The sequence below is a fragment of the Urocitellus parryii genome, chromosome 14 (genome assembly GCF_045843805.1).
Source record: "Urocitellus parryii isolate mUroPar1 chromosome 14, mUroPar1.hap1, whole genome shotgun sequence".
Lineage (NCBI taxonomy): Eukaryota > Metazoa > Chordata > Mammalia > Rodentia > Sciuridae > Urocitellus > Urocitellus parryii.
In genome coordinates, this window is record NC_135544.1 from 15,532,767 (window position 1) to 15,548,160 (window position 15,394).

The following is a 15,394-nucleotide window of genomic DNA, read 5'->3' on the forward strand; positions in this document are numbered from 1 at the left end:
GAAACCTGTATAAGATATTTTTAGAGCCTCTTTCTTGAATAGTCCTGTCAAACTTAACACAATACATTTCTAAGTAAAATAAAAATTGTGGGAATTTTTAAAAATAAACACAAAAAGAAAATACAAGCAATCATGGAAAACCCAAGCATCAAATTCAGAAGCAGTCATGAAAATGTAGAACATGAAGATGCCTCTGATCCAAATTACCTTAAATGTCTGTTAACAGATCAACAAAAGAATTCCAGGTTTATAGGATTTTGTTTTTAAGGCACCTAGTAATTGAGGATCAATATCTGCTATTATGAGATATTTATCTAAGAGCAAAATGATAAAATGGCTACATTCTGATACTATTGCTCCTTGATTAAGTAAATTCTTGTAGTGCATGGAATGAAAAGTATCTCATGAACACAATCCTATCCTTTACTCTCCAGTTCCTTTTCTAATGCTTCTCAAATTCACATTCAACTTTGAAATGCCTTGAGGAAGATAACATCACTGTATCTCTTGATAATGGGAGGCAAGTGGCAGAATAATATTTAGTTAGTCATTGTTGAGCTATAGTCCTCTGGTTTGTAGGCTACTGTATTTTAGAAGCTTTATTAGCCCTTTTGATCCTACTGAGGATAACTTCATTAATTGCTTGAAGTGCTACTGAGGGAATTTGACCTCATGCATGAATATCCATCTCTTTGTAATGAACTGCATTTCTTAGACAAGTCTAATTTGTTAACATTTTCTATGTCAGGAGAAAACTAATAACTTTTGAAAGATACTATATTTTAGGTACTGTTTTATTTGCTTTCACATTTATCATGTAACCATCACTACTCTCTGCATTATTACTACTATCACAATTCGAAATGATATCAAAAATCTCGAGGAGATCAACCTTCTGGTCCAAGGTCATTAAGATTAATAAGATGGGGAGCCAGGGTATTGAGCTAAGCATTGTGTCTTCAGGATCAAAGTCTGAACTACATACCACATCACTTCAGGACTTCAAACCAGGTGTTCTGATTTACCTGCCTTCACTCTGAACCTTCCCCATAACATAAGCCTTCATTTTGGAAGCAAAGGCACTCATGATAAACAGGCGAGCACCAGCCATTTAGTCTTTGAGTCAGTCACCAAAGGAGTAATATGAAAATGGAGAAGTGATTTCTTCAAAAGAAGAAATATGGGAGGTAACCACTTGTGTGATGAACTAGAACAACCATTCATTCAATAAATCTTTGAGAATAGAATAGATATCCTACATGTAGATCTGTTCTGTAAATGGATGTCTTCATTGATCAAAGTTCTTCAACTCTGGGACTGTCTGACTCCCAGGAAAATCATACAGTTAATGAATCTAACAAATAAAATACTGCCCTCTTCCCTTAGAAGGACTTGACTTTTGACTTTCTTTTCTTTCTTTCTTTTTTTAAACTTATGGATGGACACAATACCTCTATTTCTTTTATGTATTTTTATGTGCAGTGCTGAGAATCAAACCCAGTGGCTCACACATGCTAGGCAAGTACTCTAGCACTGAACTAAAACCCCAGCCTCAGGATTTGAACTTTGTAGTAAATGTTGCAAGCATATTACTATGGCATCATAAATACACTATTATGTATAATTGCAATGCACCAATAACAACTAAATTTAAAAATGAAGATAGAGGAAGTGTTGAAAACTGGTGATCACCTGCAAAGAGGATATAGACACATCAATCAGTGAGTTAGGAATCACATCAGTTTTTAGGTACACAGTTCTTGGACATTAGGCCAAAAAAAAAAGACTGTATTTAATGTGGTTTTTGTAAGTTAGTAATTGGAATTTTATTAATTAAAATCAATATCAATAATATGGAACTAACACTTTTAAAAATTTCACTGGATGTTTTTGAAATTTTTTTCCTCTTAAGGAAAGGAAAAAAATTCTCTAATCCTCTCCTAAATCTCTGTATCTCTAGGCTCCAGAGGTTCCATTCCTTTCTTACTTGAGTGGGTTGTTTTAATGACACTATTTCCTATATGTAACAATGAAACCAGAAGAGGTTGTATAAGTGATTTTCCAAATAAATACAATTCTTATCACCATCAGAATTAAAAATTACTTTAGTGAGCCAAAATATTTATATATATATATGTATATATATACACACACACACACATAAACACACACACACATAAACACACACACACAAGCACACCTACACACACACACACACACACACACACACACACATATATATTGCTATATTGCTTTTTAAGGTAGCAAATGTCATATCAGTCTTTAGAAGTAGTTAGTTCCCTTTAAATTTGACCATGATGAATTACCTAATGATTATTGCCAGTTGATTCACTATAAAGGAGCAGTATCACTCATCTATAAACTGTGGATTGGAACAAAAGAGTTACTACAACTGAGGACAAGGGAAAAATCCCCAGATAATTTTTTTCATTATTACTTATTAGTATTATTGAATATTTTTTTTTTTGTTGGTAGAAATGACTTAAATGGGAATCTTACATGTTACAATTTTGCCTTCAAGCAGTTCTCTTATCTTTCTTCCAAAAGTGGTGGAAGTTGGGGGATAATTTGTCTGTTAGAAAATAGAATACTTGGAATCTCTCATTTATTTACAACTCCCTAAGCGAACCAGGTAGCAGCCGCTTATCTCAGATGTGCAGAGCATGGAAACCTACTGTTCCTCTGCATATTTAATTTAAACAATCAGGAAATATGATATATCTATAGGATTCTTATTGCTTGGCCCAGATGTCTTTTAGAATGCATCATAAATGTTACATAAAATGTCATCCTTGTGTGTGGAAAATATTTAATATGGAAATTTAAGAGGGACATTGGACCCACTTATTAAAATGGAGTAAATAGTAGAAGTGCTTAGTTTCAGATTCAGTTTCATATGGTATTATATTTACCTTCAAAGAAGACCACTTCCTCTAGCCCTTTTTGAAGGTAGTATGCATCATGATCCCAACAGTAAAGACAAAAATTTGGGCTTCACAGGTGCAGTGAGGGCTTCTGGAAGCCTGTTTTATGTCTTGCCATCCTTTGTCCTAGACCTGCGTATTTTCAGTTTTAAGCCATCTTTTCTCAGATTAGCACACTTTGGTGCCATTTACAGATGTTGACCACCATGGAAACTTGCATAGAACCCCCCCATACACACACACTAAGCCCTTTCATACTTTTTAAGTCATAAAATATGTAAGGAAGCCATTCCAATTTGATTTGCATTTTTAGAGGCTGAAAGAAATTTTACAAACCATGATAAAAAATGAAGTATCTTGTAACCTATTTTATGCAAGGAGAAGCTGAGTTGGTTTATTTTATAACCATCCAATGTATCAGAACAGAATTGTCCACTCTGCCTGGAATAAGTACCTATCTACCAAGTTTCTATTCAACCAATGCCTAGGAATCCTTCAAGGCCGACTTAAATGCTTTCTCCAGGAAGCCTTTCCCACTATAAATTCCTGAAACAAAATGATAATGTCATTCATAGTCCTCGTCTTAACCATCCTGTTCTATGCATTCCATATGTGCCTTGAAGCTGTGAAAGGAGTACTGGTACTGGCGTAGTTAGTAGGATATCAAAATCCCAGTTTCAGCTATGTCACAAACTACCTGGGTGGTTTTTTGCCAAGTTTTTACCAAGTTTCATAATCTCCATGGAGTCTATTCAAATTGCAAAAAAAAAAAAAAATAAATAAATAAAAAAAAATAAACTGATTAGGAAAATGAGGCTAGGAGAGGCCATATAGCATTCAAGTTAAAAGCTAGGAAGTACAGAGTCTTACTCCTAAGTGAGATCTTTCTGATGGTTAAAAAGATTCTTTTGCTATCACATCTTGCTAATTGCAAAACTGGAAGGTTTTTAAAATTAATTGTTCATTTGTTTTAGTTAGTTATACATGACAGTAGAATGCACTTGTATACTTTGATATATCATACATAGATGGGATATAATTTCTCATTTTTCTGAGTATACATATTGTAGAATCATATTGGTCATACAGTCACATATATATGTAAAGAAATAATGTCTGTTTCATTTTACTATCTTTCTTAGCCCCACATCTCCTGCCTTCCCCTCCTCTCACTTCCTTCTACCTAATCTAAGGTAATTCTATTCTTTTTTTTTCTTTTTGCCTTTGGAAGAATGTTTTTATGTGCATCATTCTATAATATACTGAGAAGTAGAATTAAAACTAGTAAGTAGAATCCATTTAATATGAGAGGTACTTTGAGTTTTCAGAGGAGGGCATAATGTGCAGCACTTCCCAAATGCATTTGCCTAGAAAGCTGCTGCTCTTTTTGAAACACTGTGTTAGCTTTTTGGAAATGCTGTGTTAAGACACTGTGTTTCTTGATCACTCTGTTCAATAGTTACAGAAAAATAGAAATCATCACGAGTCATTAATAAAATCTCTGCATCAGCCAGTTTCCTCGATTAACAGATACTTTAAGGAGACTGGCCATGTGTGGTGGTTTAGTTGTGTGAGTCTGGGCACTAGCTGAGAAAGGCCATGTATTGTGGTACCCACAGGAGGAAGACATGTAAGATTGGAAGCCACAGAAAGACTAGGGAAGGACGTGAGGTCAGTTCAGGAATGGTGTGAGTTGACTTGAAGGAGAACAGAACAGATGAGTTCCTAACAAAAAGGGTAGCTTCTTGGGGTTTAGACCATCCTAACTGGCCCCTGAATCCCATCTCAAATCTAATGCTTTAATTTTCTCTTATGAAAGCTTTTTCTTTTGCTGCATAAAAAATACCCCAAATGTAACAGAATAAAACAATACTCATTTAATATCTCAGTGAGTCAGAAGTCCAGGCAGAACCCCATACCGGGGTTCTCTGATCAAGACCTTACAGGATGAAATCAAGGTGTGGACTGGAGTCAGTTCTCCTCTGGAGCTCACAGTTCAAGCTTATTCACATTTTGATGCTATTCAGTTTCTTGTGCCCATAGGATTCAAGTCTCCATTTTTCTGTTTGTTGACTATGGCTCACCCACTACTCCAAGCCAAACATCTCCCCCTATAGGAAGTTCACAGCATGGCTCTTTGCTTTCTTCCTGGCCTGCAAAGAGAAGCCTCCCGACCAGAACTAGCTCTTCCTCCTTTGAAGTCCACCTGATTAGATCGGGCCCACCCAGGAGAATCTCTTAATTAGTTCAAAGTCAATTGATTAGGGATTTTAATTACTTCAGCAGAATCCACTTTGCTTTATGATACGTAATAATATGGAAGTGAGTCAATCAGATATTCTGGTCCTTAAAATTCTGTTATAATTCTAAACTTATCAGCAAATATAGCAGTCTGAAAATTTTCCACTGTGATCTTTTAGATATTATGACTGAATTCTGTGATGCAATGAAACCTCAAGTCCCTCACTGGACAGCTCTAAATTAGAAGCAGGGTGGGCAGATATCAGTCTGAAGCCGCCCAGCCTGTATCACTGCACAGAGCTAGTCTAGATGTCATGTAGCTCCACATCAGCAAAGGGATTTTATTCAGCAATGAGAGCAAAATATTCATCAGAAAATCACACAGCTTTAGGACTGAGGGAAAGACAGACTTTTTACATGATTAACACAAAATCAGTTCCTTGTAGATTTCTTGTCCAGAAGCTCCCCAGCCAGCTTCTTTGGTCAGCCCATTCATCTTTGGTCATGATGACCATCAAAGGATCATTCCTTAAACTGAACCCAAATCCATCATTTAGAAGGTGCTTCCTGCTAATTCTAGATCTACTCCTGAAAGTCTTAAAAAAAAGAAAAAGAAAGAAAAAGAAAAAAGATCTAATTCTGTTGTCACCTGACATCTCTTTGGATGTTGGAGGCGATTGTGACTCCCCTGAGTGGAACGGTCTGCTGTAAATCTCTAGAACACAACTTATTAGGCCACTAGAGAAATTCTTTACTCTTTTAGAAGAGAAGGCAACTTGTCAATGTGTTTTACAGAGTCCCTCACAACAGGCAAGCATTTGTGCATGTGTGTTAACACAGATTTTCAGACATAAATACGTTGTCAGTAATGCTTTCCTTTGACTGATCATGCTTCCCTTCTATTGTTTCTAGAGTGAAAGAGAAACCATCACTTTCTTTGCACAAGAGGACAGCAGTTTCCCTGCACAGACTGGCCCCAAAGCCTTTAAAATTCCCTACTCTATCAGACAGCGGATGTGTGCTACATTTGATACCCCAAATGCCAAAGGCAAGGACTGGCAGATGCTAGCGCAGAAAAACAGCATCAACAGGTATGGTGGCAGCTTCTGAACGATGATTTTCTTAAGAGAACTTTAAAAAAACAGAACTGGTGGAGGTAACCATAATATCTTTATAGACTTTTCAGGCCTTATTTCGTATGTGGTCCCTCTAAGGTGACACTGTGTACAGCATTTCCTACCACCCCCCTCTGCCTTTGAGGACACACCTTTGAGGACACTGTGGAAAAGTCCTACGTTGGTTCTGGTCCCATCCAGGCTTGCTAACTGGGTCACTAAAGTAGTGGTTCAGACTCTGTCATCTAGATGCCTGTCAGTGGTCAGGACAGAGCTGAAACTGGGGATACCTTACAAAGTAGCAGATTTCTTACACCTCCTCCCCACCATCATGTAACCTTAAGTATCAGCTAACCCCAAATAGGGACATGCTCAGCCTACAAAAATGAGGTCTCAAGACAAAACAAAATAAAAACAACACCAAAAAAAAATCTTAGAAGTTATCTGAGAAGAAGTCTTAAGTCTGAAGGCAGAGAGCCCTAAACATGCCAGAGGGGGCTGGGGTTATGGCTCAGCGGTAGAGCACTCACCTAGCATGTGCAAGGCGCTGGGTTTGATCCTCAACACCACATAAAAATAAATAAATAAAATAAAGGTATTGTGTCCAACTATAACTAAAAACAAACAAACAAACAAATACACACCAGAGGTTATCTACACACCGTGAAATAGTCCGTTGCTAACACTGACACTGTTCATTGCTGCACTAACATCACAGTTGAGTTGATGGAAGGATAGAGAGATTCATAATGGGCTCTATTACTTTAGATGAGAAAAGGCAGGGGCAATGCTATCCGGAGCAGCCCTGATGGACAGGCAGATTTGGGCTCAGCTTGAGGGACGGCTCATAGGGAGGAGGCCTCAACACGTGAAATCTCTCCAACCCACTTCTGAAGACCCCCAAATGAATCAAAAAGACAACCAGATTTGCCAGAATCATTTCGTTTCCCTTTCTTTTTACTTTTTTCCCCCCTTTTGAGAAAAAGCCTTCTTTTCTTACAGTTTGGCTTGCTCAGTTATTTCTTCTTCTTCTTCTTTTTTCCTTTGTCATGTGTTTTCACAGACAGCCTACCTGACTCTTTTCTGAAAGGGAGGGTAGATGTCTGCCAAGAAAGGATAGAGTGCTACTCCCTGACTCAGGAGGGATTCAAAATCCAAACACAAAGGGCCTCATTAGAAAATAGTAGGAGGCACTGCTTCTGGAGAAAACTGAATTTACAGACAGGCAAGCTGGAAAAGAATAGGCATATTCTTGAAAAGACATTTATTGAAAATGAGTGAGTATAAAAAGTTATGAATGTATAAGAAAAAAACAACATGAGGCTGAATATTTCCCAGAAGCTTTGACTAAGGAAGAGATGTCTCATTTATAACCTAAAAACACTGGCACAATGTCAAGTTTCACTTTCTGATCGACATGGACACAGAATGAAGAACTAATCCAAATAATATAATTTAGTTCAAGAGAGCCAAGAAAGAGAACACATGCACTTTGGGCAGAATTATCTGCCCAGGAGGCCTGGTTCTACCACCAATCCCAGTCTTCCTGAATATGTCACTTACTGTTCCTATGTTTGTCTTTCTAGAAATGCAATTTATAGAAGTGGTAGTATTTCAAGTCTCTAATCCAATCTGACTATTAAAGTTTATGGTTTTTAAGTTACCACTTAGAAAAAATAATTACATCAGAGTATCTGTGGGTCCATTAATTTACAGATGCTATCATTAATTTACAGAATGAGCATGTGCATATTCCTGTTTTGTTCCATCATGTTCTGCATTTATAGCATATATAAGACCTGCAGCAAGAGGCTGAGGTTGTGGCTCAAGTGGTACAGTGCTCGCCTAGCAGTGTGAGGCACTGGGTTTGATCTTCAGCACCACATAAAAATAAAATAAAGATATTATATCCACCTAAAACTTAAAAAATATTTTAAAAAGACCTGCAGCATGTGCATCTAAAGTCATCCATCTCTGACTTTGAGCAAGGACCTTGAGTAGGGAAAGTATATTTCAAACTAGGAGATTAAGTTCAATAGCCTTTGTGTCTGGGCACTAATGAGCATCAGGTGGCTGTGTTGGAACCCACTCCCCCTTCCAATGTCTAAGATCATAAAACTTGAGCACATGGCGTGAACTGTTGGTTTGCTGTTTTCTCTTAAAACCCCATCTCAATTTGGGAAAGACTCAATTTCCTTGGCAAGTAATTGAAACACCTGTTATATGAAAATTTTTCAGCACAATACCCAGAATATGTAGATCCCTAGCAAATATTAGTTATTCCTCTTGACACTGTCACAGTGAATACCAGATAATCACAGGAATGTATGTAATCTACTTCTGTTTCTAAACATTACGTAGTTAAGGTATTGAATTTCAGTGACCACAATTTCCTGTGGTCCTCCTTTATTCTCTACCTTTAGTTTTCAAAAAGTAGCCTAACTATACAGTGAAAAAGACTTTAATGAGGGGTCAGCAAACATTCTTTTTCTCTTTTTATTTATTTGTTTTATTAGAGCTTTAAGGCAGCAATTTTTTTTTTCTCTAAAGGACCAGTATAATACTACCTAGTAAATAGGTAGTAAATAGTTGGGGACATATGGGATGTATTGCGAGCACTCAACAACTATTCAGCTCTGCCTCTGTAGCATGAAAAGATTCTGAAATAAGACACATAAACAAATAGGCCTGGCTGTTTCCTAGTGAATGTTCTTTGCAAAAATAGGAAATGGCCTCTATTTGCTGAACAGTCCATAGTAACTGACTCCTGATTTAAAGGAGTCTACCTTCACTTAGCAAAAGGACTATAGGGCTTTGTTGCTTTTATCAGGATAGTACCTGGAGCTAAGTACTCCTGTTCAGCTCTGCACCAAGCCTCTCCAGGGTTGAAGAGCTAGGGGGGTCATGGCAGAGGTAGCCACTAAGGCATTTGGAGAAGCAGAAGAGGAGGACTACTCCAAATCCCTGTGCCATGTTAGCTAATTCCCATTCTCATTTTACAGAAATTCTTAAGTTCCTCTTCCTTTTTCATTTGCTAGAGTAAAGAGATATATTCTCCTTCCTGGAAAGGAATGTATATGACAGAGGGTATTTGCAGAAACAACCCATCACAGTTTCCTATTGTATAATCCTCCATTACTGTTTTTACTTTTTTTGAAAAAAATATTTTTAGTTGTAGATGGGCATAATACCTTTATTTATTTATTTTTATGTGGTGCTGAGGATCGAACCCAGTGCCTCACACGTGCTAGGCAAGTACTCTACCATTAAGCTACAACTCCAGCTCCATGTTTTTACTTTCTTATGTTTGAATATAACTGAGTATGAAACAAATAAATTCAAATCATGGAAATCTAAAACTGTCCATACATCGATATTAATGGGTAGGAAAGCTGTTTTGTTAGTTTTGGATTTCATCTACTCTGTGGTCAAACAGAAGCACATAGTCAACATTTCTGTTCAAAGAATAAACTGTTGATCTTATGATAACACTTTTACCTGGCTTTTCCCCACTCTCAACCTCCCAAAGGGTTAAAGAGCTAACAAAGTTACAGATTCCAAATCATGAAGGAGGAAGAGTTTTCAAAGAGGATGAAGGACAGCATTTGTTTTTATTTTATTGCCAGTGAAAATGTTTTCTTACCCTCTTTTTGGTAACAAAATTGTCACTGGTGATAATCTGTCTTTTTGTCAAACAAATTTTTACTGAGATCTAAATAAGAAAGAAGACACAGGGAGTATAAAGTGGAAGACTTAGCAATGGATGAGAAGATGAAGCCTAACAGTAGTGTGTGCTGTACCTCTGGCAACACAGGTAGCCTTACAACTTGCCGAGCATACCTGACAAGCTACATATGCTGTACAGCCTAGCAAACAATGTCATAGATAACAGTTGCAATTATGGATTCTGTGAGGGAAATTTGACTATGACTCAGTGTGCCTACTTGCTACACTGCAAAGCTGAGATTATACATTTAGTCTGCAAATTCAACTGCAATAACTCTCCACTTCAGAGCGCTTGGCCACATGTGATTGGTGGGGATATTACTGAGGACTTAACCAATTAAACAATACCTGAAACTACCTGCTTCAGTTAGAAGTATTCTCCCCATTTAAACCGTCACAGCACTTTATATTTTTATGGTGCTTTTAAAATTTTAAATTACTGTGAAACCTAGATAGATCCAACTACTTTGGGAAAATTCAGTAAATCTTTCTTGAATGAATGATATGAACTCTTTCATAGGATAGTATATTTGACCTTTAAGCCTTGCCTCCTAATGAGGAAAACTGATAAGAATAAGCATCAAGGGATTTCTACATTTATTCTTAATTAAAAGTTGTTTGGCTGATGTGATGGAAGTGTCCTGTCTTTTTCCCTCAGGTATGAAGTTCTTAGAGTTCTACAATTAGATGATTCTTTTGTAAGTCCTCATGATTTCCATATTCCAGAAACCCTGGTGAAAACACATCTGTCTTGACCACATTGCTGTGGGAACAGATGCATGAGATCTGGGTGGATGAGTAGAAGGGATGTAGACAAAATAGAAGAAAGGGTTCTAAAATGGAAGAGTAGTAAATAAATTACATCTTGTTAATAGTTTTTTCCCAAGGCCCTCCCTAGTAATATATATATATATATATATATTTGGAAATCCACAAGCAATGCCAGGGAAACATATTTCTTACTGGTATTCTGGCTAAAATGGATCAAATGTATTTCAATTGTCAGGGTTAATGGATGATGGTGTAAAAATTGTGAGCAAATGAAAGTGCTTGAACCTTGTGGCTGAGGAGCAGTGGTGTAACAACTTGTTTTCCACCAAATCTTTTAACAGGGCCTTTAATGAGAAGCAGAATCTTCTCGCATTGAGGTCATGTCTTCTCATTCCCTCTGTCTACCCTCTTAATTGGATTCAGAGGAACAGTGAAATGACCAGAGGGCAGTGGGAAAGGACAGTGGAGGTCACAAAGCAGCTTATTCAATCTGGCTCTGAATAAGTGGTTGAGAATTCACTGAAGGCTTTTACAGTTACTTCCCTATTATAAACAAAGTTGTGATAAGCATCTTAGCCCATATCTCAGGGTTTTTACGAAAGATTATTCTACTTAAAACCAGTGGAATTTTACATTACATTATATAAATATTTTTAGTTCTTGTAAAAATTGCAAGGTATTCTACATGCGGAATGTACTAATTTAATCTTACCACTTCAAGTGAATGAAAACTTCTATTTCTTTATGCCTTTGTCAACTCTAAATAGATTCAGTATTTTCCATTTTAATAGGCAGCAGTAATATCTCATGTTACTTTTCATTGTGCGTGGGGTTGAGTGACTTTTCAAAGGTTAGTTTTCCATTTGTATTTTTCCCCTCTAAATAATTGATCATTTTTCTTTGGAATATTGATTCCTCATTGATTTCAGGGTGTTCTTTGTATGTTAAGAACTAGTCTTGATAGTTGAGTCAGTACATAGTGGTACTGCATGTTGAGCAGCATCTATTTCTATTAAGTATAAAATATATTCAAATTCTCCTTTCATTTTAATATCAAAACACTTTGTTGTGATGCAAGTATTTTGTAAACATTTTGTATTCATCCTTGTTTGTGGCATCTTTTGCTCTATTGGATTTTAAAATTTTTTTTTTATTTTTTTTTTATTGGTCGTTCATAACATTACATAGTTCTTAATACATCATATTACACGGTTTGACTCAAGTGGATTATGAACTCCCGCTTTTTAATTCAATCTTCATGACTTTTGACTTTTATGCCATGTAGGAAATCATCCCACATCCCAATATTACAAAAATATTCACTCATGCTTTCTTATGGTACTTTAGTGGCTTCATTTATTATAATTTAATATTTTGTCTGCCTATGGTTTGTTTTGCTGACACTGGAGTAATGATAGTGAATATACTTGTCCCCCCATCCATGGGTGATATTTTCCAAGACCCCCAGTAGATGCCTGAAATGATAGACAGTACTGAATACTGTATACAAGCACTGTCACTATGGGGACAGTTGGTCTGACAACCAAGACAGCTACTAAGTGACTAACAGGCAGGGAGTGTATACAGAACTAATATGAAGAAAAAAATGTGCTAAGTATGTGAATAATTAATTCAGTGATGCATATAGTTAAGCTTAAAATACCATGTAGATATCTCATGAGCTCCAGACCTGAACAGTAAGTCACTTTGGGGATATATTTACTCAAGAACACTTGAGTTAGATGGTTCATGCTCAGGGCAGACAGAGCCAGATGGCAATAGCTCTCATCACACAACTCAGGAGGGTTCATAATTTAAAACGTAAAATTTTTTTTTCCTGGAAGTTTTCATGCAGTGTTTTTGGGCAAGTAACCAAAGCTATGGAAAGTGAAACCTCTGGTAAGGGAGGTGGGAAAAACAATACAGGGTTGAGGTGTAGCTTATTATCCTCATTAAAAATCACCTTGTGGAATCCTTGAAACCAATTGTAATATGGTATAGAAGGAGCTTCATGTTGAATTGAAGCCTGAGATTTATCTGAATTCACTTTTGACTTTGATAATGATTTTCAGTACTTAAAATGGTTCTCTTTTTCTTTCTTTCTTTTTGTTTACATAACACACAAGTTTATGATTTAGCTCTTTCTTCATGATTAGCAAAATTTTGTAGCTTCCTCTTCCTTTTCCTGGTCTAAAAATGATGACTTTTTTCAGAGTTTTTGTTTCTCCATCTTGTGCTTTTTGCATGGTTTTACTTATGCCTCCAGCTTTAGGTATTAATTTATGCCTAAGACGTGAAAAAATATATCCCCAAAGTGGTTTACTCTATGGGTCTGGAGTTCATGAGGTATACATGTTGCATTATTTAACTCTAAAGTTATACCTAACTTTATGCATCACTGAGTTAATTGTTCAGATATTTAGCCAAGTTTTCTCTTGCTCTGTTCAATTTTCTTTCTGTCCCCTTCCCTCATTCCTCCTTCCCTCTTTAATCTGATGATTTCAGGATGCTCTTTGTATATGAGGGACCAAGATGATAATCATTCAGTAAATATCAGTATAGCATCCTAAAGTGCCCATTTTGCCTAGTGTTCACTTTATTACTTGTCTAATTCCAAAATATGGATGCAAGATATTAGTTCCCCACTCCTTAAATTTTATATCAAGGTTAGTCATGAATTTCTGTTCATCCTGGTTCATCCTCATCTTCTTGCCACAGTTCTTTACTGCATATACATCCTAAACCTTCCAGTTCAACTCACCTTAATTTCCCCTCTGAATTATTGTCCTAGTCTGCTACTAGCTTTGCCTGTTCCTCCCTAAATTATTGTCCACAATTCTTTAATTTTTTTAAGCACATTCTTCTCACATGAGGTTTCAAATGTTTTCATGTCAGAAAGGTAAGAACATTATCTCTTCTTATTTCTGGAGGTTTAGTGTGGGGGTCGGGGGGTGGGGGGAGACTCCAAGTCCAGTCTGACGTGCTAAGTTTGAAGTACCTCTGAAGGACACAAAAGTAGATTTTGAGTCAGCATCTTCATAGAAGAGGTAGAAGCTCAGGAGGGTCAGTGAACTAAAGATGTCAGTGTGGGAATGTTCTGTGGTAGACACACAAGTCTGGATGAGATCATGCTGGAAGACATTGTGGGCTGAGCTGTGAAGAAGGGGCTGTCCCAGAGACCTGCAGAAGTAGAACAGTTGATGTTTCAACAGAGGAAAAGGAGCCAGCGAAAGAGAGCAGAAAAAGACCAGAGAGCAGGACAGAGTTATTGGTATTATACAAACAGGACAAGAACCATTTGGAGAATACTCACTTATTACGCCCCAAAGTCAAGTAGGACTTGGCCTCACCAAGGACAACTTGACCTCACCATTTCTGTGAACTGATAGAATGGAATCCCTATTAAAATATGGTGAGAGAGGCCACTATTCAGTGAAGCATTCAAGATCTCTGACAATGAAGGGGGAAAGGAATTTCATGTAGCTTAGTTTTTTAAGACAGCATGATTTTTAACATGTTTGAATATTTAGTTTATTTAATGCTCAGTTATGTTTTTAACTATAAATCGCATAGTTAATAATGTCCACCTCATCAAGCAGTCAAAGATGAGAAAAGGCCTAGAGTATTCTGACACACAGTGGGCCACCCATATAAATAAAATATGGGTCTCTTTCCCTTTCTTCTGTTTCCCTACCACAGTTCCAGGGAGCCTACCATCCTTTTTAAGAGTAAAACCATTTTCTTTGGCCTCCATAGAAGTGAGATTTTATGTCTCTTACTAGTCTTTATTGTGTTCAGTATCTCTTATAGTTGTTTCCTTGGTTGCTGGGCAAATTCTACTATGTATGTATTAGATTATATAGTATTATCTTAGCTAATTAAATAGAAGTGCATTTTCAGTTCAACAATTTGAGAGCGGATCTGTCACCTGCTTTAGAAAACATGTTTAGCATCACCTGGCCCATGTCACACAAGGGGCAGTTAACGAGGCATCAGGTTTTATCTGTACCGGGGAAGGCCAGGGAAACTGGCAGCGAGCATGCCTTTGCGAGATGCCCTGTGTGTCTACACAAAGAACTTTCGTTTGGAGCAAGTAATGACAGTCTTAGTCACACTGTTATCCCTAATCAATATTTTGGAGAGAACACAAAAGGCTCTGTGAGCTCCTGTGTAAAATTTAAGAGGACTCTGAACCACAGATACAGAGAAATTATCCATACAAGACTTTAGAGTCTGAACAGGATTGTTTTGAAGTTGTGTTATTATATCAAGCATGGTTATTTTTCTTTCTTTACAGTGTATATTTTTTTCTTCTTTCATGGTGGCTCTGTGTCTGTGATCTGAAAGGACCTTGTATGGTGTGTACAGTAATCAAAGGGAAGGAAAAAGAATGAGAAGACAGCCGTTTTTTTTTGTTGTTGTTGTTGTTGAGCACCATTAACTCGGAGGCATGTACCTGGAATGCAGATGCACTTTGCTGATTTCGTTTGGATAATGCTGTAAGCTGGTCTCTGATAATTGCCTTCTGTAATTGGAACAAATTTATAATTATGCTAATTTCTTCCTAGCCACCCAATAGATGGAAGCTGAGCTAAT

At 37.0% G+C, this 15,394-nt stretch overlaps 1 pseudogene; it reads left to right on the forward strand.

Moving 5' to 3' along the window:
* The first annotated feature begins 14,837 nt into the window (after positions 1 to 14,837).
* LOC144250234 (netrin receptor UNC5D-like) overlaps positions 14,838 to 15,394 on the forward strand; it is a 244,647-nt pseudogene continuing 244,090 nt past the window's right edge.